The sequence below is a fragment of the Hypanus sabinus genome, chromosome 3, assembly GCF_030144855.1.
Source record: "Hypanus sabinus isolate sHypSab1 chromosome 3, sHypSab1.hap1, whole genome shotgun sequence".
NCBI lineage: Eukaryota > Metazoa > Chordata > Chondrichthyes > Myliobatiformes > Dasyatidae > Hypanus > Hypanus sabinus.
This window is the reverse complement of record NC_082708.1, coordinates 77,639,567-77,661,895: the sequence shown is the minus strand read 5'-3', so window position 1 is coordinate 77,661,895 and position 22,329 is coordinate 77,639,567. Positions and strand designations below refer to the sequence as shown.

At 44.2% G+C, this 22,329-nt stretch overlaps 1 long non-coding RNA gene across 3 annotated transcripts in view; it reads left to right on the top strand.

Annotated features, from left to right (window-relative positions):
• The window catches only part of LOC132391476 (uncharacterized), a 99,787-nt gene that overhangs the window by 20,238 nt on the left and 57,220 nt on the right, over nt 1–22,329 (top strand). For all 3 annotated transcript variants that reach the window (XR_009511226.1, XR_009511224.1, XR_009511225.1), the window contains exon 3: nt 10,589–10,694. This is a non-coding gene — a long non-coding RNA (uncharacterized LOC132391476). The remainder of the gene's footprint in view (nt 1–10,588; nt 10,695–22,329) is intronic.

Here is a 22,329-nt window from a genome sequence, read left to right as displayed (position 1 = left end):
AGTGAAAAAGGCAAATGGTATGTTGGCATTCATAGCAAAAGGATTTGAGTACAGGAGCAGGGAGGTTCTACTGCAGTTGTACAAGGCCTTGGTGAGACCATACCTAGAATATTGTGTGCAGTTTTGGTCCCCTAATCTGAGGAAAGACATTCTTGCCATAGAGGGAGTACAGAGAAGGTTCACCAGATTGATTCCTGGGATGGCAGGACTTTCATATGAAGAAAGACTGGATCGACTAGGCTTATACTCACTGGAATTTAGAAGATTGAGGGGGGATCTTATTGAAACATATAAAATTCTAAAGGGATTGGACAGGCTAGATGCAGGAAGATTGTTTCCAATGTTGGGGAAGTCCAGAACGAGGGGTCACAGTTTAGGGATAAAGGACTTTTAGGACTGAGATGAGGAAAAACTTCTTCTCACAGAGAGTGGTGAATCTGTGGAATTCTCTGCCACAGGAAACAGTTGAGGCCGGTTCATTGGCTATATTTAAGAGGAAGTTAGATATGGCCCTTGTGGCTAAAGGGATCAGTGGGTATATAAGAGAAAACAGGTACAGGGTTCTGAGTTGGATGATCAGCCATGATCATACTGAATGGTGGTGCAGGCTCGAAGGGCCGAATGGCCTACTCCTGCACCTAGCTTCTATGTTTCTATTGTTACGTACCCTGTAACTGGGTCACTTACCAGCAAAGATAGAGAGGTCCATTGAAGTCTGATGGTACTATTTTTAACAGTATTTATTGATAAATATACACAAAAATAATATCAATGCAAACATACAGATAATATACGTCGTCAATACTAAATCTAAAAGCGCGGGTATAATAATAATCAATAAGAAATAGCTCTATCATTGTTTAGGGGATAACGTATTGTCCGATGGAAATATAAAAGTCACTCAAGTTCATTCAAGCTGCAGCTTTTTGGTTGGAGAGAAAGACGGAGGTTTAACTTGCCCATTCCTTTTATGATGTCAATCCTTCGAGAGTCGTTGGGGAACTGATTTCCCCTTTGTGGTTAGCTAAAGCTGTGCTTCCATGGTAAAGGCCCACCGATTCCGAGGCAAATGGAAAAGGACGCACGTGGGCTTTCCACCAGTTTTCGCTATTACGCTGTTACAGGAGTTCTAGCGTTTCTTCTGGTGCGTCTGAGGGGCTGTTCCCCAGACCCTGTTTTATCCTGACTCACAGGGTCTCAGATGTCAATCAGGTTGGGATAATGCAATCCCTCCACCAACCTCCCCCCCCCCCCCCCCGGTTCATTGCCTGGGGCTTCGATGCATCGTACAGTATTCAATACACAATTCTGTCTCCAAGAGACAATAGCCGCTATCAATGGTTCCGCCTTTCGGAGGCCAGGACACATTCCAAACTCTTTGTGGATTCTGCATGTCTCTCATTTCCTGGGTCTCCTGAACTGACTTAATAGTGATCTTGCGATTCTCAAAAAGGAGGGGGCCATGGACGTAATACTATGTTTCTATTTTGTGCTACTCGTTCATACCGGCTGTGATGCCTGTCCACGCAAGTCTCATTCTGTATCATTCTACACTGTTCTTAACCAAGTAGCTGTCCAAGTGTCTTTTAAAAGTTGCAATTGCGTTTGCTCCTCTCACAGTTCATTCCAGATACTTACCAGCCCCCATGAGGAACACCTACCCCTCAGACCTTCATTAAATTTCTCCCCTCTTAAATTAAATCTGTGTGCTCTAATTCTCAACTCCCATGCCCTGGAAAAATCTATCCTATTTATGCCCTTCATAATTTTGTAAACCTTTGAATAATAAAGAAAGAGGATGGTCAAAATCTGGTCTTTGAAACCTCAGAGTACAGTCACTTGTCCTCGTGTATGGTTTGCTCACTGCAAGACTCCCAATGATTCCATTCTTTTACATGCTTCTCTTTGATCTTACATGTTAAAAAGTCTACTGAGCAATCTTGCCTCTTGTCAGTTCAATGATGCATTTTATGTTTTATTCATGTTTCTTCTTTCATAGACTGCGCTATTTCTTATCATTTTTGTTTCTCCTCTCACAGACTGAGCTGCTCCTTGGCCTGTAGTCTCATACTAATTGTCTTGCATTCTATTTCTTAAGTCTTTTGCTTCAGTGAGACTGTCCTTTGGACATTGCAGCCCCTTTGTTCTCTCTACTCCTTAATCAATATCCTCCTCTAATTTACTTCTTCCAAGTTTTATCCTTTGTTAGTGTTCCTTGTAGATTAATGTACCTGTGTTGAATACCATACTTCATTCAATCGTTCTTGGTAGACTATGCTTGTTCTATTCCCATTATCTGTATGTTTCAAACATAATACTGCAATCTTAGGTAGAGTGTAAGTAATATATTGACATGGATTAAAAACTGATTGTTAGACTGAAAACACAAAGTGGGAATAAATACATTTTATCAGCTTGGCCAACTATGATTCGTGGATTATGACAGGGAACCCTTCTTGAACCCCAGCCATTCTCAATCCATGTCAATAATTTGACTGTGGGGACTAAATGTAAGTTTGGGGTTAATACTAAACGAGGTGGCACCGTTAGCAGAAAGGAGAATTAAAGAGGCTTCAAGGGGACACAGAGTGCAAGAGAATGAGGACATGTGGAATATAACTTGGATAAATATGTTTAAGGTAAATCCAGTTTGTTGCTCAAAACGGAAAGTTGAAGTCCTTTCTAAGCAGTGAGAATTGGCTCATGTTGATGTTAGGAGGAATCTAGTTATGCTTTTCCATAGGTCCCTGTGAGCCAACAAGCAGGTGTAACATGCGATTAGTTGGGAAAATTGTATGTTTGTCTTTATTATATGTAACTACTTAATACAAGATATCCTTATTGGAGTTGTTTGGGCTTTGGTGAAATTGCACCTGTGGTATTGTGAACCACTTTGGTCTGTCTCTGCCTAGGGAGTGTAGCAAAGGTTCATCAGACTTCTTGATTCCCCATTTGAGGAGAAAATATATATGCCAGGCCTGTATTCTGTACGTTTTAAAAGAATTAGAGGATATCTTCCTACAACTTTCAGTGTTCTTACAGGGCTTGACAAGCTGGACGATCATTCATTCCTCTGACTAAGGAACTAGAATTGAGATCACAAGGGAGGAGATTTTGGGATTGAGCTGAAGAGGAATTACATTCAGCCTGTCGGTCACCTCATGCCTTGCACTCGCATGGAGCTACCTGCTCTTCAGAAAGCAATGAGGGTTGATGCAGGGCAGGGAGGGATACTGATTTATACAGGTCTTTATTGTCCCCATGTCATCCCCTGTATTCCCTCACTTCCATGGTAATACTGTACATGACTGCTCTGTAAATCCCATAGGGAGATCAGCTTTAAGGTCTGATCCTTTTTCTTTGTGAGCAGCAAGACAAACACCCTAAACTGAGGAACTTTACATTTCGCTTCTAATGGGAACTGTGCTGGCCCATTTTAGAACTTGTTTCTGGATGCTTTCATGAATAGGATAATTTCATGACCTATTACTGCTGGTATGATTGGCAACTAAAAAGGGGGAATCCAAATCAAGAGTGAGTGAGTGAGTGAGTGTGTGTGTGTGTGTGTGTGTGTGTGGTGTATTAGTAGTGCAAAAAGAGAGCAAAAGAAAAATAATGAGGTAGTGTTCATGGGTTCATTGTCCACTTAAAAATCAATTGGTGGAGAGGAAGAAGTTGTTTCTAAAATGTTGATAGTGTGTCTTCAATCTCCTCTGGGTCCTCTACATCCTCATTTATGGTAGCAATGAGACAAGGGCATGACCTTGGTGATGGGGTCCTTGATGATGAATGCTGTCTTTTTGAGGCATCACCTTTTGAAGAAGTCCCTAATGCTGGGGTGGGGGAGAGGCTAGTGCCACAATGGAGCTGGCTGAGTTTGCACTTTCCTGCAGCTTTGTCCCATCCTGTGTATTGGCCCCTCCATACCAGACGGTGATGCAGCCTGTTTGAGTGGCCTCCACAGTACATCAGTAGAAATTGGTGAGAGTCTTTGGTGACCTACCAAGCCTCCTCAAACTCCTAGTGAAATATAACCACTGCCGTGCTTTCTTTGTAATTGAATCAATATGGTGGGCCCAGGATAGATCTTCAGCAATGTCAACACCCAGGAACGTGAAACTGCTCACACTTTCCACTGCTAATCCCTCGATGAGGACTGCTGCGTGTTCCCTCATTTTTGCCTTCCTGAAGTCCACAATCAATTCCCTGGTGTTACTAATGTTGAGTGCAAGGTTGTTGTTGTGACATCAGTCAACCAGCTAATTTATTTCACTCCTATATGCCTCCTTGTCACCATCAGAAATTCTGCCCAAAATACTTGTGTTATTGGCAAATTTAAAGGTGGCATTTGAGCTATGTCTGGTCACACATTGCATAAGACCACAAGACATAGGAGCAGAATTAGGCCATTTGGCTCATTGAGTCTACTCCGCCATTTCATCATGGCTGAACAATTTTTTTCTCTCTGCCTCAATCTCCTGCCTTCTCCCCATATCACTTCATGCCCTGACCAATCAAAAATAGATCACGTTCTATCTTAACTATATGTAAAGATTTGGCTTCCACAGCTGCCTGTGGCAAAGAATTCCATAGATTCACCACTCCCGGGCTAAAGAAACTCTTCCTCATCTCCATTCTCAAAGAACACCCCTCTACCCTAAGGCTGTGTTCTCAGGTCTTTGAATCCCCCACCATAGGAAAACCCTCTCCACATCCACGTGATCAAGGTCTTTCACCTTTCAATAGGTTTCAATCAGGTCACCCCTCATTCTTCTGAATTCAAGTGAATACAGTCCCAGAACTATCAAACTCTCTTCACAGGACAAGCCATTCAATCCTGGAATCATTTTTGTGTATCTGCTTGGAACCCTCTCCAGTTTCAGCACATCTGTTCTAAGATAAGGGGCCCAAACTGCTCACAATACTCCAAGTGAAGTTTCACCAGTGCAGTTATAGAGTCTCAACATTACATCCTTGCTTTTATATTCTAGCCCTCTTGAAATGAATGCTAACATTGCATTTACCTTCCTCACCACAGACTCAAACTGCAAATGAACCTTTAGGGAATTTTACACAAGAACTCCCAAGTCCTTTTGTAGCTCCAATTTTTGTATTTTCTCTCCATTTAGAAAATTATAATCCCTTTCATTTCTTCTAACAAAGTGCAATACTTCCCGACATTGTATTCCACCTTCCATTTCTTTCTCCATTCGCCTAATTTGTATGTCCTTCTGTAACCTCTCTATTTCCTCAGAACACCGTGCCTCTCCACCTATCTTCAATAAAGCCATCAATTCCATCATCCAAATTATTGAGAAACAATGTAAAATGAATCAGTCCCAACACAGAGCCCTGTGGAACACCATTAGTCACCGGCAGCCAGTCAGAAATGGCTCTCTTTATTCCCACTCTTTGCCTCCTGCCAGTCAGCCACTGCTTTATCCATGCTAGAATCTTTCCTGTAATATCATGGGCTTGTAACTTGCCAGGCAGCCTCATATGTGGCACCTTGTCAAAAGCCTTCTGAAAGTCCAAGTTCAGAACATCAACCGATTCTCCTTTGTCTATCCTGCTTCTTATTTTTCAGATTATTTCATCAGATTTGTCAGGCAAGATTTTCCCTTAAGGAAACCATGCTGACTACTGCCTATTTTATCATGTGCCTCCATAAACTACATCTTTAATAATCTACTCCAACATTTTCCCAATCATGGTGGTCAGACTAACTGGCCTATAGTAAACACAAAATACTCTGCAGATGCTCGGGTCAAAGCAACACACACAACATGCTGGAGGAACTCAGCAGGTCGGGCAGCATCTCTGGAAACAAACCGTCAACGTTTCAGGCCTTGGTGAACATTGAATTCTCCAACTTCTGGTAATTTCCTTCCCCTCCCATTTCCCCATCCCAATTTCACTCTGCCTCCTCCTCCAGCTGCTTATTACCTCCCTCATGGTTCTACCTCCTTCTACTACCCATAGTGCTTTCCCCTTACATTCCTTCTTCACCTTTACTGCCTATCCATTCCCTGCTTCCCCTCCTCCACCGCTTGATCAAGTCAAGTCAAGTCACTTTCTTTTGTCATTTCAACCATATCTGCTGGTACAGTACACAGTGAAAATGAGACAACGTTTTTCAGGACCATGGTGCTACATGAAACAATACAAAAACTACACTGAACTATGTAAAAACAACACAGAAAAAAACTACACTAGACTACAGACCTACCCAGGACTGCATAAAGTGCACAAAACAGTGCAGGCATTACAATAAGTAATAAACAAGACAATAGGCACGGTAGAGGGCAGTAAATTTGGTGTCAGTCCAGGCTCTGGGTATTGAGGAGTCTGATAGCTTGGGGAAATAAACTGTTACATAGTCTGGTCGTGAGAGCCTGAATGCTTTGGTGCCTTTTCCCAGACAGCAAGAGGAAGAAGAGTTTGTATGAGGGGTGGGTGGGGTCCTTCGTAATACTGGTTGCTTTGCAGATGCAGCGTGTGATGTAAATGTTTGTAATGGCAGGAAGATGATCTTCTCAGCTGACCTCGCTATCTGCTGTAGGGTCTTGCGATCCAAGATGGTGCAATTTCTGAACCAGGCAGTGATGCAGCTGCTCAGGATGCTCTCAATACAACCCCTGTAGAATGTGATGAGGATGGGGGGTGGGAGATGGACTTACCCCAGCCTTCGCAGAAAGTAGAGACGCTGCTGGGCTTTCTTTGCTATGGAGCTGGTGTTGAGGGACCAGGTGAGATTCTCCACCAGGTGAACACCAAGAAATTTGGTGCTCTTAACGATCTCAACAGAAGAGCTGTTGATGTTCAGCAGGGAGTGGTCACTCCGTGCCCTCCTGAAGTCAACAACCATCTCTTTTGTTTTGTTCACATTCAGAGACAGGTTGTTGGCTCTGCACCAGTCCGTTAGCCGCCGCACCTGCTCTCTGTAAGCTGACTCGTTGTATTTGCTGATGAGACCCACCACAGTTGTGTCATCTTTCCCCTTACTGGTTTTTCACCTGGCACCTACCAGCCTTCTCCTTACCACCCTCCCCCCACTTTCTTTATAGGGCCCCTGCCCCTTCCCTCTTAAGTCCTGACGAAGGGCCTCAGCTTGAAACGTTGACTGTTCATTTCCACGGATGCTGCCCAACTTGCTGAGTTCCTCCAGTGTGTTGTGTGTGTTAACTGGCCTATAGTTTCTTCTGCTTCTCTCCCTTCTTGAAGAGTGGAGTGACATTTGCAATTTTCCAGACTGCCGGAACCATTCCTGAATCGTGATTGCTAAACAACCATTTCTTATGCCTCCGTAATCTCTTCAGCCGCCTCTTTCATAACCCTGGGATTATAACCACGGATTTGGCAGTGCAGCAGATACGGCAATTGTGCTTGTGAATATGCACATGTCAGCTAATTATTATTTAGTTGTGATAGCATTTAACTGCATTCATTCCGCTGTATTATTTGTCGAGACTCGGACACAGCCACGCTTTGGAGCCTGCATTCCACCCTCCCTGAGAAACTGGACTGTTGAATCAACTGGCTCTGAAGACTAGCGGTATTCGCTTTGTTCTTAGTTGTTCAGCCGCGGTGTAGGCTTCGTTTTCCATTTGAGAGTTTTGGTTAACGGCCCTGTTTGGCCTAGTGTTCATTGTTTTCTTTTCCCTTTAACAATGTTCACATTAAAGTCTGTGAACTATCGACCTGCTTCTGTGTCTCTCACTTGGGCCATATCTGCACCAGGTGACAGTAAGTCTTGACCTTGTAAAGATAGACCCAGTGGAGAGAGAGCAGCTGACCATGAGATTCATTGGTCTGTGATTCGTTGAGGCAACAATGTTCAATTGGAATTTCTATGTATGAACTCTTACTTCTGTCTCCAGTGTGACAGAAGGATCTTGCCAAGTAATGGACCCAGCAAAGTTTGAACAGTTAATGTTTTGGCATTTTTGGCTTAAGGAGAGGGTGCCTCCTACTCTCAGTACAAGTCCAGACTCCATCTGGGGACCTGAGTCTGCATACCGAGCTTCTCTAGTCTACATTGAGTTTCTCCGGTATCCATTCCAAGTTTTTCAAGTCACAAGTACTCAGGTTCCCAGCTTTGTGGTCCCATGACTGAGGTCTGCTTAGCAAATGAGCACTTCAATCAAGCTTATCATTGATTCAACAAATCATCATTCAAGTCAATAGTGTAAATTCTGGAAGAGCCCTACTGCTGGCTGGAGTGTGAAAATGCACAAGTAAGTTAACACTCACGATTATCTTTAACCTCTTGATGAAAGTCATGGTACAGACTGGGAAAAAGTGAACTTTCATGTAGCAAATTAAACAGATCTGCAGAGAACCAGCTCGCTTAGCGATGTCTATGCTGTCTTGATATGTAAAATTTAGGGAATATGTCATAACTGCCTTTCGAATAATTGTGAAAGATAAGACACTGAGCAAGATTTGATAAGGTTCCTTTTCTAGGTTTCAAGTTTCATGGTTTCAAGGTTTCCCAAGTACTTTTCTCTATGATCCCAGGGTTTTCTTCTTCGGATCGTTTCCAAGGCTTATTCAATGTGTTTAAGGTTTCTCAATGTCCTCCCCATCTCAAAGACTCCCAAGCCTCTCTCTCGGCCCTGTCTGAGGTTTCTTGATCAAGGTTCCCCGGTCTCTCAGTCTGTTGGGGTACCCAGTCTGTCAGGATTTCCCAGTCTCTCAGTCTGTTGGGGTTCCCAGTCTCTCAGTCCATTGGGGTTCCGATGCCCCTCAGGATTCCCCAGTCTCTCAGTCTGTTGGGGTTCCCAGTCTCTCAGTATTCCCTGGTCTCTCAGTCTGTTGGGGTACCCAGTCTGTCAGGATTCCCGGTCTCTCAGTCTGTTGGGGTTCCCAGTCTCTCAGGATTCCCCAGTCTCTCAGTCTGTTGGGGTTCCCAGTCTCTCAGGATTCCCCGGTCTCTCAGGATTCCCCGGTCTCTCAGGATTCCCCGGTCTCTCAGGATTCCCCGGTCTCTCAGGATTCCCCGGTCTCTCAAGATTCCCCGGTCTCTCAAGATTCCCCGGTCTCTCAGGATTCCCCGGTCTCTCAGGATTCCCCGGTCTCTCAGATTTCCCCGGTCTCTCAGTCTGTTGGGGTTCCCAGTCTCTCAGGATTCCCCGGTCTCTCAGTCTGTTGGGGTTCCCAGTCTCTCAGGATTCCCCGGTCTCTCAGTCTGTTGGTGTTCCCAGTCTCTCAGGATTCCCCGGTCTCTCAGTCTGTTGGGGTTCCCAGTCTGTCAGGATTCCCCGGTCTCTCAGTCTGTTGGGGTTCCCAGTCTCTCAGGATTCCCCGGTCTCTCAGTCTGTTGGGGTTCCCAGTCTCTCAGGATTCCCCGGTCTCTCAGTCTGTTGGGGTTCCCAGTCTCTCAGGATTCCCCGGTCTCTCAGTCTGTTGGGGTACCCAGTCTCTTAGTCTTTTGGGGTTCCCAGTCTCTCAGGATTCCCCGGTCTCTCAGTCTGTTGGGGTTCCCAGTCTCTCAGGATTCCCCTGTCTCTCAGTCTGTCAGGATTCCCCGGTCTCTCAGTGTGTTGGGGTTCCCAGTCTGTCAGGATTCCCCGGTCTCTCAGTCTGTTGGGGTTCCCAGTCTGTCAGGATTCCCCGGTCTCTCAGTCTGTCAGGATTCCCCGGTCTCTCAGTCTGCTGGGTTTCCCAGTCTCTCAGGATTCCCCGTTCTCTCAGTCTGTTGGGGTTCCCAGTCTCTCTCTTAAGTTCCCTAGGTCTCTCGAGTTTTCAGGTCTTCCTGGGCCATCAGGTGCCAGCTATAGGGAGCAGAGTCCTGTAGTGACTTCTTCAGGCCTGTGCAGGGCATCAGAGCATTGTATTCTGAGGTTTTTAGAGCATCTGAATTGGTGAATTGGTGAACAGTTATTAATGCTTTAAGAGTTCCTTGTGTTTTTCTCCCGTGACTCCTTCATTGTAATGGAGTTTCCCAGTGCTTTCTGTTTAAGTTTGTTAAGTTTATTTTGATAGTCTCAGAGATTCTGTTAGGATTAGCTCCAATCAGAGAGTCCTCATTTGATAAAGATCTGTCTCACAGTGTCACTTGATCGAGCTGCCTCTGTAAAAGCTCTTGTTTCTGTCTCTACATGGAAGTATTTGGCTCTGATATTGGCAGTGCACACCATGACACTTATCTACCAGCATCACTGAACAACATCCTGGACAAGTCCCTCATTCGGGACTTCCAGTGGACACAGGTCTGTGGTGCCTCAGGGGGGGCCTAGATAAGGGGGCCTGTCACACCACGGATTCGGCAGCGCAGCAGATATGGCAATTGCACTCGTGAATATGCATGTGTCAGCTAATTATTATTTCATTCTGATAACAGTTAACTCCATTCATTCCGTCGTATTATTTGTTGAGACTCGGACACAGCAACGTTTTGCTGCTTGCATTCCTCCTTGCCTGAGAAATTGGACTGTTCAGGCAGCTGACTCTGAAGACTAGCTGTATTCACTTTATTCCTAGTTGTTTTTTTAGCCGCAGTGTAGGCTTTGTTTTCCATTTGAGAGTTTTAGTTAACGGCCCTGTTTGGCCTAGCATTTATTGTTGTCTTTTCCCTTTAACACAGATCACATTAAAGTCTGTGAACTATCGACCTGCTTCAGTGTCTCTCACTCCGCACTTGGGCCATGACCGCACTTGGTGACACTTGGGGTGTACATCATCTTGTTCAGGTGAGTTATCTACCCTCAGACCTTTCAGCTTCCCAAGAACCTTTTCTCTGTTTATGGTAACTTCACATACTTCATGACCCCTAACACTTGGAGCTTCCACCATAATGGTGCAAAATATATATTCAGTTTGCCTGCCATTTCACTATTCACCATTACTACTGCTCCAGCATTGTTTTCCAGCAGTCCGATATCCACTCTCACCTCTCTTTTACACTTTATGTATCTGAAGAAACTTTTGGTATCTCTTTAATATTATTGGCCAGCTTACTTTGGTATTCTATCTTTTCCTTCTTAATGACTTTTTAGTTGCCTTCTGTTGGTTTTTAAAAGTTTCGCAATCCTCTAACTTCACACTAATTTTTGCTCTATTATATGCTTTCTCTTTGGCTTTTATGCTGGTTTTGATATCTCTTGTTAGCTATGGTTGTGTCATCTCTTTTTAGAGTACTTCTTTCTCTTTCGTATGTATATATCCTATGCCTTCTGAATTGCTTCCAGAAATTCCAGCCATTGCTGCTTTGCTATCATCCTTGCCAGTGTTCCTTTCCAGTCAATTCTGACCAACTCCGTTCTCATTCTTCTGTAATTTCCTTTATTCCACTGTAATATTGACACATCTGACTTTATAGACAATAGACAGTAGGTGCAGGAGTAGGCCATTTGGCCCTTCTAGCCAGCACCGCCATTCACTGTGATCATGGCTGATCATACACAATCAGTACCCCGTTCCTGCCTTCTCCCCTTATCCCTTGACCCCACTATCTATAAGAGCTCTATCTAACTGTCTCTTGAATGCATCCAGAGACTTGGCCTCCACTACCTTCTGGGGCAGAGCATTCCACATATCCACCGCTCTCTGGGTGAAAAAGTTTTTCCGCATCTCTGTTCTAAATGGCCTACCCCTTATTCTTAAACTGTGGCCTCTAGTTCTGGATTTACCCATCAACGGGAACATGCTTCCTGCCTCCAGTGTGTCCAATCCCTTAATAATCTTATATGTTTCAATCAGATCCCCTCTCATCCCCTCCGGTTTCCCGCTCATCTTTTCTATCTTATACTTCTTCTCTTTTATTTTTATACTGCCCTTTACTTCCTTCATCAGCCACGGCCGCCCCTTACTCCCCTCAGGATCTTTCTTCCTCTTTAGAATGAACCGATCCTGCACCTTCTGCATTATTCCCAGAAATACCTGCCATTTTTGTTCCACTGTCTTCCCTGCTAGGGTATTGTTCCATTGAACTTTGGCCAGCTCCTCCCTCATAGCTCCATAGTTCCCTTTGTTCAACTGTAATACTGACACATCCGATTTTCCCTTCTCCTTCTCAAATTGTAGGTTAAAACGTATCATATTATGGTCACTACCTCCTAATGGTTCCTTTACCTCCAGGTCCCTGATCAAATCCGGTTCATTGCACAACACTAAATCCAGAATTGCCTTCTCCCTGGTAGGCTCCAGTACAAGCTGTTCTAAGAATCCATCTCGGAGGCACTCCACAAACTCCCTTTCTTGGGGTCCAGTACCATTCTGATTCTCCCAGTTGAAATCCCCCAAGACAACATGGGGCCATGAGTCCATGACCTTTGCGACATGCCAATTTTAACTCTTCATTCAACTTACACCCTACATCCAGACTGCTGTTTGGGGGCCAGTAGATAACTCCCATTAGGGTCTTTCTACCCTTAGAATTTCTCAGTTCTATCCATACTGACTCTATATCCCCAGATTCTATGTCCCCCCTCGCAAGGGACTGAATATCATTTCTCACCAACAGAGCCACCCCACCCCCTCTGCCTGTCAGTCTGTCCTTTAGATAAGATTTTTATCCTTGAATATTCATTTTCCAGGCCCTATCCGCTTGAAGCCATGTCTCAGTTATTCCCACAACATTGTACTTGCCAATTTCCAACTGAGCCTCAAGCTCATCTACTATATTCCTTATACTTCGTGCATTCATATATAATACTTTTAATTCGGTACTCCCCTCTCGTTTCATATCAATTCCTATTTCACTTGTCCATACTGTATGATCTCTTCTTGAGCTTTCTACTCCATTGATTCTGTTGTCCTTTTTACCTTTTCTTATTTTCACTTTTCCTTTAACTCCATCCTTATATTTCCAGTTCATCCCTATCCCCCCACTACTTAGTTTAAACACATCCGTGTTGCAGTGGCAAACCTGTCTGCCAGAATGTTGGTCCCCCGCCTATTGAGGTGCAACCCGTCCCTTTTGACCAATTCATCTCTACCCCAAAACAGATCCCAGCAGTCCAAGAATGTAAATCCTTGCTTCCTGCACCAGTTCCTCAGCCACACATTCAGATCCATTATCTCCCTGTTCCTGCCCTCTCCAGCATGAGGAACTGGAAGCAAACCGGAGATAACCACCCTGGAAGTCCTGCTTTTCAGCCTTCTTCCGAGTTCTCTGAAGTCCCGCTTATCTTCTCCTTCTCAAATTGCAGGGTGAATTCTGTCACTGTTCCCTGAGGGTTCCTTTGCCTTATGCTCTCTAATCAATTACAGTTCATGGCATAACACCCAGTTCAGAATAGCTGATCCCCCAGTGGGCTCAACCATGAGCTGCTCTAAGAAGCCATTTTGTAGACATTCTAGAAATTCCTCCTCTTGGAATCAGTACCAACCTAATTTTCCCAACTTACTTGCATATTGAAATCTCCCATGACTATTCTAACATTACCCTCCTGGGATGCATTTCTACCTCCCATCGTAATCTGTAGACTACATCTTTATTACAGTTTGGGGGTCTGTATATAACTCCCATCAGGGTCTTTTTACCCTTGTAGTTCCTTAGCTCTATCCAGATTGATTCAACACCTTACAACCCTAAGTCACCTCTTTCTAATGATTTGATTTCATTTTCTTCCGATAGAGCAATGCTGCCCCCATGGCCTTTTGATACAATGTGTATCCTAATGGGTGTATAGAGTAGAGCAGTGGGTTAAACACACATCCTGAGATGTGCCAGTGGTGACAGTCATCAAGAGGGAACTGTTATTTCCAATCTGCACTAACTGTGGTTTCGTGTTGAGGAAGTCAAGGATCTAGTTACCAAGGGAGGTACAGAGGCCCAGGATCTGGAGCTTAATGATTAGTCCTGAGGTATGATGGTGTCGAACTGTCAGTAAATATAGAATGAAATGCAATACATGAAAAAGCAATTTTTCTGTTTGTGCCAAAACCATTCACATCATCCCAGCCTAAGGCATCAGACCAGTATTGATAAAATGTCATCTATTTGTTTATCTACATATTTTTTGAAAGCACATCAATTTAATTACCCTCCCACATTTGATTGCCTTCATGCCATTTAAGTTTTAAACTTTGCTTAAACGAACCTTTATAAAATTCTTCTTTGATGTTTGCAGAGATATTGTGGCTATTCTGTTCGTCTAAGATACATATGACGTGACAGCTTTCAGACTTTGGAAAACCTTTAACAAAGTGCATTGTTTGAGAAACAGAAGTTCATTTAGTGAAGTACAGCATTGACTGTCTGCCAATCAGATAGTTTAAAGCAGCTCACATGAAATGCTGGAGGAATTCACCAGGCCTGACAGCATCTATGGAAAAGAGTATAGTCAACATTTTGGGCTGAGAACCTTCAGCAGGACTGAAGAAAAAAAAATGAAGAGCAGAGTCAAAAGGTGGGGTGGGGTTGGGGGAGGGGAGGGAGAAACACAAAGTAATAAGTGAAACTTTTCCGAAGTGTCTCTGCCTGAAATGTTGACTATACTCTTTTCCATAGACGCTGCCTGGCCTGCTGAGTTCCATCAGTATTTTGTGTGTGTTGCTTGGATTTCCAGCATCTGCAGGTTTTTTCTCCTTTGTGAGTTAGTTTAAAGAAAGCCTTGCATTTGTAGGGCAAGCTCAAGTAATTCTAAGGTGATTTGCTGGTAATTAAATACTTCAAGAGCTCACAAATGAGACGATGATGATCAGACAGTAGAGGAGACAGAGGAATGCACTGATATCATAACTTGTGAATAATTCTCATCCTATTTATACTGGTTGAGAATGTACCTGAAGTTAGCCTTCCGCTCATCATCACAAAACAGCCAGCTGGCAGTATCAGTGTTATTGATTGCCTGTAGTGCATGTGCACAGTATGAATCATTACCCACTTGCTGATTGAGCTTGGCATTGTCTGAAACTTCATTGTGAATTCGTTCTGGAAACAATGGCAGAGTGGAACAAAGAGAAGGCATGCTGTTGTTGTTATAAGGTAGGAAAGAGAAAAGAGTCCCTGATCAGCTCTAGGAACTTCACCAGGCTGATACCAAAATGGCAGAGGCTGGAAATTGTTAATGCGACTAGCTCCAGGGGGAAAGCACCTAGAATGGACACAAAGCAATAAAATGCTTTTTGATTTCAGAAGTTTGATTAAGGACAGCAAATTCATCAACAAATTTGGCCACTGAATGCATGGCTGAGGAACTGGTGCAGGGGCGGGAGTTCAGATTTATGAATCATAGGGATCTCTTCTGAGGAGGGTATGGCCTGTACAAGAGGGGCGGGTTACACCTAAACCCGAGGGGTTCCAAGATCTTTGCAGGCAGGTTGGCTAGAGTTGTTTGGGTGGGTTTAAACTAAGTTGGCAGGGGGTTGGAAATTGGAGTGATAGTGCTGAAGATGAGGCAAATGGCTTAAAGAGGCAATGTGTAGTGGGACTCTAAGCAAGGGGAGGCTGATGATAGGGCAAAAATGCCCTATGAGTGGTGATTCTGTGGAATTCTTTGCCACAGGAAGCCGTGGAGGCCAAGTCCTTATATATATTTAAGGCAGAAGTTGATAGATCCTTGATTGGTCAGGGCGTGGAACAATGCAGGGGGAAGGCAGGAGGTTGGGCTGAGAAGAAAATTGGATCAGCCATGATGAAATGGCAAAGGGCCAAATGGCCTAATTCTGTTCCTTTGTCTTATGGTCTAAATCTCAGCAATCTAATGGATTCTACCATAGCAAACTCTAAAGAGCCATCTTACTGGCATTCCACTGATTCCTTTTCTTTAGAACCAGTGCCAACCAGATTTTCCAAATCCATCTGCATATTGAGATCTCCCCTGACGACCATTACATTGTGCCTTTCCTCTCTCCCATTGTAATTTGTACCACTCATCTTGGCCACTGTTCAGAGGCTTGTATGTAACTCCCATCAGGGTCTCTTTACTCTTGCAGTTGAGAAACTGCTCCTACATCTGCTCCAGTTGAAACTCCATCCACAAGGATTGTACATATTCTGTTCCTGTGATGCTTCTTTCTAAGGATTTAATTTTATTACCAACAAAGCCACCCCACCCCCTCTGCCTACCTCCCTGTGTTTTTGTAACAGTAGCTTCCAAGCACAATTCTGTGAGGCCCTCACGTTATACCTGTCAATTTCTAAGTGCGCAACAGAATCACTGACCTTACTTTGTATGTATGCATTCAAATATAACACTATCAGTTCTGTATTCACCATCCTTCTTTTCAATTTTATCTCCATGTTGCCTAAAGTTAAGTTCTTTTCCTTGACTGATATTTTTGTCTCAGTCTTGACAAAGAAGTAGTCTTGGTGAATTGGTGCCACTGAGGAACAAGCAATTCAGCTTATGTTTCAGTCTGGTGCCATGCAGGCACAACCCTGCTCAACTCCTCTCATGCATTTCAGTTGCTGCAGGTAAGCTTTTCATTGCACCTGTGCATACATTATGTTCTTGTGCATGTGACAATAAACTTGACTGTGACTTTGCTTTGTCATTTAGGAGGCTAAGGACTGAAGGACAGTTGCAGCCTAGGTACTAAGCAAAGCTTAGTTAAACGGCGGAGCATTAACATTTAAAATCAGCACATATGAAGTACCGGAGAAACTCAGCAAGTCAGGCAGCATTCATGCAGGGAAATGAACAGTTGGTACTTTGTGCTGAGACCCTTCATCAGGACTAGAGAAGGAGGCAGAAACCAGGATAAGAAAGTGGGAGCCGGGGGAGAGGGAAGAGAGCAGTCTGGCAGGCAATAGGTGACGCTTGATGTGTACGGGAGGGGTGGGGGAGGTCATAAGGAGGACCTCCTGGTGGGCTTGCTCCTGGGCCTGGCCAATGGCCATTCACGGGTCTAGGCAGCGAAAAGTCAAGGGCTCTGTCAGGGCCAACTGCTTGCCCCTCTTCCTAGGGTGTGTTTGTACCCGGCTGTCTTTGGAAAGAGAGTACGTGGTCACAATGAGTACAGTGGGGATTTCTAGGAGCAGTCGGCCCCTAGGGAAGTATGCTTTATAGATGGTAGTAACCATATTTTAATTCGAGTTATTCACTGTCCTGTAAATACTGAATGTTTGTGTATTTGCTGTGTAAATAAATGTTTATAGTTTTGTTAAAAATGGGCGTAGGTGTGTGGGTCAGAGAGGGGGGAATAATGAATGATGCTGTTCCATCATGGTTGATCTCAGATCCCACACAACCCCAAACACCTGTCTTCTCGCCGAATCCTTTGATGCCCTGACCACTCGGAAACAATTGGCTTCTGAGTTAAATATATCCACGGACTTGGCCTCCACTGCAGTCTGTGGCAGAGCACTCCACACATTTCCTACTCTCTGGCTAAAAATAATTCTTCGTTACCTCTGTTCCCTTTTTGAGGCTGTGCCCTCTAGTTCTGGATACCCCCACTGAAAGAAACATCCTCTCCACATCTACTCTATCTAGACTTCTTTAGGTTTCAATGAGATCCCACACATTCTTCTAAATTCCAATGAGTTCAGGCCCAAAGCTGACAAAGGTCCCTCATAAGTTAACCCCTTCATTACTGGAATCATCTTCGTGAACCTCCTCTGGACTCTCTCCAATGACAATGCATCCTATCTGAGATATGGGGCCCAAAACTGTTGACAATAAGTACGGCCTGACTAGTGTCTTATAAAGGCTCAAAATTATCTCCTTGCTTTTGTATTCTATTCCCTTGAAATAAATGCCAACATTGCATTTGCCTTCTTGAGCACGGACTCAACCTGTAAATTGACCTTCTGGGAGTCTTGCACAAGGATTCCTACGTCCCTCTGCACCTCTGATGTTTGAACCTTCTACCCAATTAGATAATAGTTTGCACTATTGTTCCTCTTACCAAAGTGCATTATCATACATTTCCCAACACTGTATTCCATCTGCCACTTTTTTGCCCATTCCTCTGGTTTGTGTAAGTTCTGCTGTAACCGCATTGCCTCTCTGCACTACCTACCCCTCCACCTATCTTCGTATCATCCACAAACTTTGCCACAAAGACATCAATTCCATGAGCTCAACCACTGACAAACAAGGTGAAAAGCAGCAATCCCAATACTGACTCCTGAGGAACACCACTAGTCACTGGCAGCCAAGCAGAAAAAGCCCCCTTTATTCCCATTCACTGCCTCCTGCCTGTCAGCCATTCTGCTATCCATGCCAGTATCTTTCCTGTAACGCCATAGGATTTTATCTTGTTAAGCAGCCTCATGTGTGGCACCTTATCAAACACTTTCTGTAAATCCAAGCAAATGACATCCATTGCCTCTCCTTTGTCCACCCTGCTTGTTACTTTCTCGAAGAATTCTAACAGATTTGTCAGGCAATGTTTCCCCCTGCAGAAGCCATGCTGATTTTGAATTATTTTATCATTAGTCTCCAAGTACCTCGAAACCTCATCCTTAATAATAGACTCCAACACTTTTCTAACCCTTGAGGTTCGGTTAATTGGCCTATAATTTCCTTTCTTTTGGCTTCCTTCTTTCTTAAAGAGTGGAGTGACATTTGCTAACTTCCAATCCTCTGGAACCATGCCAGAATAAAGTGATTCTTGAAAGATCATGACCAATGCATCCATTATCTCTTCAGCAACCTCTCTCAGATCTCTGGGATGTAGTCCATCTGGCCAAGGTGACTTATTCACCTTCAGACCTTTGAGTTTGCCTAGCACTCTTTCCTTTGTAATAGCAATGGCACTCACTCCTGCTCCTTGACACTCATGGACCTCTGGCACACTGCGAGTGTCTTCCACGGTGAAGACAGATGCAAAGTACCCATTAAGTTCATCTGCCATTTCTTTGTCCCCCATTACTACCTCACCAGCATCATTTTCCAGTGGCCTAATATCAACTCTCACCTCCTCTTTATATAGCTGAAAAAACTTTTTCTATCCTGCTTTATATTATTGGTTAGTCTGCCCTCATATTTCATCTTTTTCCTTTTAATAGCTTTTTTAGTTGCCTTTTGTTGGAGTTTAAAAGATTCCCAATCACCCAAATTCCCGCTCACTTTTGCTACTTTATAAGCCCTCCCTTTCCTTGGCTGTTAGGTAGTCCTTAACTTCCGTTGTCAGCCATGGTTGCCTAACCCTGCTATTTGAGAACTTCTTCCTTTGTGGGACTTAACTGTCCTGCGCCTTGTGAATTATTCCAGAAGCTTCAGCCCTCTCCTGCTCTGCTGTCATCCCCACCAGTATCTTTCTCTAATTCACCTGGGCAAGCTCCTTTCTCATGCCTCTGTAATTCCTTTTATTCCATTGCGATACTGATATATGTGAGTTATGCTTCTCCCTCTCAAGTTGAAGTATGAATTCAATCATATTATGATCACTACCTCCTAAGGGTTCCTTTACATTAAGCTCCCTAATACGATCTAGGTTATTACACAACACCCAATCTAAGATAACCTTTTCCCGAGTAGGCTTAAGTACAAGCTGCTCTAAAAAGCCATCTCATAGGCATTCAGGAAATTCCATCTCTTGCGATCTAACACCAACCTGATTTTCCCAATCCCCTTGCATAATTGAAGTCCCCATTACAATTGTGTCATTGCCCTTATTACATGCCTTTTGTAATCTTAGCCCCACATCTTGGCTACTATTTGGAGACTATATATGATTCCCATATTGTTTTTTTATAACCCTTGCAATTCCTTAACTCTACCCACAAAGATTCTGCATTCTCTGATATTATGTCACTTCTTTCTAAAGGTGTAATTCCATCTCTTATCAACGAGGCCAGTGCATTCCTGCCTATGCTTACATCCTTATACCCTATGTATATCCTTTGATGTTAAGCTCCCAATTATGGCCTCCTTTCAGCCACGACTCAGTGATGCCCACAATGTCATACCAACCAATCTCTAATTGTGCCAGGAGTTCTCCCACTTTATTCTGAATGCTACATGCATTTAAATAGGCTGCACTAGGATCACTGGATACAACAGGCGACTCCGACAAACTAGCAGGTGAGATAGGAGGTGTAGCAGGGATAAGTGCCAGGAGGGAGATCAGTGGGAAGGTCCAATTGATATGGAAGTCATGTGGAGAGGGTAGGGGAGTGAAAGAATTGGTCCGTGGTAAAATCCCGTTGAAGATGCTGGTGGTTATGAGAATAGGGTGCTGGATATAGAGGCTCATTGAATGGTAGGTAAGGACAAGGAGAACCCTATCCAAGGGGAACAAGGAGAAGGCTGGGGTGAGGGCAAATCTGGGGCAAATGGAAGAGATGCAGATGAGGGCAACAGTGATTGTGGTGGAAGGGAAATGCTATTTTTCGAAATATGAGGACATCTGGAATGTTCAAGAATGGAAAACCTCATCCTGAAAACAGATGCAGCAGAGACCAAAAAAGAGAGAAGGGAATAGCATTATTATCAAGACTACCCTAATGACACTGGTGGTATACAGGGACGTTTGTGGGCAGCTCACAGGAAAACTACTGCATATACACCTTCTGAACCTTTATTACTTCGATTTGCAGAGTATAATTTCCCTTTAAGAAATGCGTTTATTGAATTATCTAAATGTACTAGCGATCTTACAATCTCCTAATGAACCTGAAGGATGCAGCAAACTTGACTCCCTAGAAGCAATTGGATAGTCACCATTGCTCCAGGATACATCAGGACAGCTGGAGTGACAGGGAACACAACCACTACTACCTAGCATCCTCCTGGCCAATGTACAGTGACTGGGGAGCAAGCAGGAGACCCGTTGGAGGGAAATAAGAGGTTGCTGCATTCTCTTTTTCACTGGGAATGACATGGCTCACCTGCTACTTCCCCCACCCCCAACTCCAGACACTGAGGGTTCTCAATTCCGTGGATGCGATGGGCAGTGATATCAGGAAAGGGCAGAAGTGGTGTCATCATCGTCATGATAAACTCATCACAGAGCTCGAGCGTAGAGGTCTTGTCTCACTCTTGTTCTCCTGATTAAGTGCCAACTGTTAACTTACCGGGAAAGTTCTCTGCCATGATCTTGACTGGGGTTTCAATTCCACCAAAGGCGGATCTCATACAAGCATTTAATGGATTGCATGCCATGATGAGCAAACAAGAAACGTCTCACCCTGATGCATGTCACTTACTTGCCAGGCTCTTCAATCAGACGGGCTTGAAGAAATCTCTCTCCAATTACCATCAGCATATCACCTGCAGCACCACTGACCGCACGACCATTGCTCCACTACCCTCAAGAATGCCTCCCATTCTATCCCTCAGCCGCCTTTTGGGAAGTATAACCACCTGGCTGCCCTCCTTCTACCTGCATATAGACAGAGACAGAAAGCAAGGTGCCAGAGGTAAGGACAACAAAGAGGTGGTCGCAGGAATGGCTCTCAGACTGCTCATGTCGATGGACTGGACTCATCAGAGAACCTGAATGAATATGTCACAGTTGTCACAAACTTTATAGTACACTCATGCAAGAGTAGGTCCTGACAAGATCATTCAGGGTCTTTCCCAACCAGAAGCCCTAGATAAACCAAGAGATCTATATTCTGCAGAGGGCTAGATTGGTGGTATTCAGGACTGGTGATCCAGGAAAGTGCAAGTCATCAGGGTTAAGCTCCAGGAAGCTATCTCACATGCAAATTGACAATTCTGAACTAAACTTGAATCCCAGAGTGATGCTTGGCAGGGCTTGGATGCCATCACATCCTACAAAGCAAATCCAAGCAACATAAATGACAACAATATTTTGCTCCCAGATGAGCTCAATGCCTTTGACCGACAAAACATGGAGGCACTTTCATGAACCCCCGCAGCCAATGATGGACCCAGTGATTTCAGTTTCTTAGGCTGACATGAGAGCATCTTTCAGGAAGGTGAATCCAGGGGAAGTATCTAGCTGAGTACTGAAAGCCTGTGCTAATTAACTGGCTGGAGTGTTTATGGATGTCTTCAACCTTTTGATTCAGCAGGCTAAGGCACCCACCTGCTTCAAGCAAGTTTCAATCATACTGGTGCTCAAGAAGAATGTGGTAGACTAATTCAAGGACTATCGATCAGTAGCACTTAAATCCACTGTGATAAAGTATTGGAGAGGTTGGTCATGAAGCATATCAATACCTGCCTGAGGGATGACCTGGATCCATTCCAGTTTCAAGCCTACTCATCCCAGGAGCTGGAGCCACAGAGGGTACCTCCCCTAATGAAGCCAGCACTTGCCAGCCCAGGGAGCTCTCGAGACAGATCTGAAAAACAAATGGGCAGACCTGGACTTTGAGGCAATGCTTTGATATTCCCAAGCCAGGCCTGCAAAACACAAGGCAGACCTGGAGCTCAAGGCAGTGTTGGTGAATCCAGAACAGATCCGGTGCTCCAGAGGCAGGTCTGAAAAACACAAGGCAGACCTGGTGCTCAAGGC